The sequence below is a fragment of the Orycteropus afer genome, unplaced genomic scaffold (assembly GCF_000298275.1).
Source record: "Orycteropus afer afer isolate SDZICR_OR568_19922 unplaced genomic scaffold, OryAfe1.0 scaffold00055, whole genome shotgun sequence".
NCBI classification, from domain to species: Eukaryota; Metazoa; Chordata; class Mammalia; order Tubulidentata; family Orycteropodidae; genus Orycteropus; species Orycteropus afer.
This window is the reverse complement of record NW_006921642.1, coordinates 7,793,120-7,795,292: the sequence shown is the minus strand read 5'-3', so window position 1 is coordinate 7,795,292 and position 2,173 is coordinate 7,793,120.

Below are 2,173 nucleotides of genomic sequence, written 5' to 3'. Positions count from 1 at the left end.
AGGTCTCTTTCCTTTCCATATAAAGTTAGTGATTGGTTTTTCCATATCCCTAAAGAACAACAAATACTTTTTGAGAGTACACTTTTTCCCTGATGTTGCACTTGGTGTTGAAGATAGCACAGTGAGCAAAACAGCCACTCACTCACTCACTGTGACTGAGTTGATTCTGACTCATAGCAACCCCCCCATTGGTTTTCCAAGCCTGTAAATGTTTAGAGAAACATACTGCCTCATTTTTCTTCCATGGAGTGGCTGGCTGGAGGGTTCAAACCACCAATCTTTTGGTTAGTAGCATTACACCACCACAGCTCCTAAGACAGCCACAGTAATACCAAAAACACTTGGTCATGGTCCTGATGGAGCTTAAAAGTTATTGGGAGACACAGATTTTAATGAACTATATTGCAGTGATAAATACACTGGAGTGATTCGAAGAAGAGATTCTTCTACTCCCTACTTCATCAGTGTTGAATCCATAAATCCTCAAGAAAGCATTAGCAAGTCAAAAAGAATGAACAATTTGAATAGGAACACACATCTTCTATAAGAGCAATTATAAGATAAACTGCTTAATTAGAGAAATCATAGAAAGTAATTTTTTTTTTTTGGAGTCCCTGCTGGGATACGTACCCATAGAGAGCTTTTTTGAGGAGAAGGTAGCTTGAACTGAGCTCTAAAGGAAGAGCAAGTTTAACTAGATGAAGAGGGAGTGATGGGAAGAAGATGATTGCTGAGCGAGGGAAAAACATTTGCATTTATGAAAACTACAAGATGCTGGTAGAGTACACAGAGGGAGTTAGGGATGGGAGAGAGAGAGAGAGAGAGAGAGAGAGAGAGAGAGAACGATCATGAAGCTAGAGAGGGAGGTAAGCCAGACCATACCATGCTTTATGGGCCACGTTAAGGATTTTGATCATTATCCTAACAGAAAGCCTCTAGAATATTTTAAGCGGTGGCATAAAAAGTGTGGTGGGGTTTATTGTGGGGTTGTTGTTGTTGTTATGGGCCATAGAGTTGGACCCAACTCATAGCGACCCCTCCTTGGGTTTCCAAGGCAATATCACTAGAGTGCCCAACCTTCCTTCCGAGGAGTGGCTGGTGGGTTTGAACTGCCAGCCTTCGGGTTAGCAGTCAAATGCCTTAGGCACTAAACAAAAAGGAGCAAACTTGGACAGGAAAAATTTTAGATTGAATGAGATCTGTTTCCTATGAAGGGAAAGGGGAGAGGAAGCAGGATAGGGCAGGGAGAGCCTTAGACCACAATGAAGTTGTGGTAAACTATCAAATAACCCAGTGGGGAGCCTCAGAGAAGATTTCTCATTAGAGGTGCCCTGCATTGAATGGAAATGACCAGGCCTTTGTATGCCTGTTGGACCTGGCTGGGGGAGCTATTCAGTAGAGTGTGGCCTTAATCAAAAGCTAAGGTGTCTCTTGGAGGTGCTGCTGTTGTGGGCTGCTGTATGCTAACTGCACTCTCTATAACTTCACCACTGAGATCTTTCATGAAAGATAGCTAAGCAGCGCATCTCCATCCAGGGTTCACTCAGGACCCAAGTGAACCATTGGAATCAATGGAAGAGAGACTTTCAAGTGATAATAGAAATCCTAGGCTGCTAAAACATCCCAGCATCTTTTCTCTGTCACACAAGAAATGGTTTTTCTTGTCAAAAGAATGGAATACACACATAACATTCAAAATTCTACAAAATTATAATCTGATAAATTCAGTACTTTGCATAATAAATGCAACATAGGAATTGATATTTGCTGAATTTAACATGATAATAATTGGATGCTTCTTGCTTATTTATATTGCATATTTTTTGTTATTTTCTAATAAATAAAAATATGTATATATTCTTAATCATAATAGAGAGAAATGAAACTTACAGTGTTCCCAATAGAAAACTGAAAAATAATACTTGCTGCAATTTTAAGTCTATTTACTATATTAACCAATAAAATTTAATTTCTGAAGAATAAAGTTAGTAATAACAAAATAAAACACATACTGAAACCGAAAAACAAACTCACTGCAGTTGAGTCCATCCTGACTCATAGCGACATGTCCTTGGATATCCAAGGCAGTATCACTACGGAAGTATATTGCCCAATCTTTCTTCTGAGGAGTGGCTGGTGTTTTTTTTTTTTTTTTGCTGGCTTTGGCTTATCA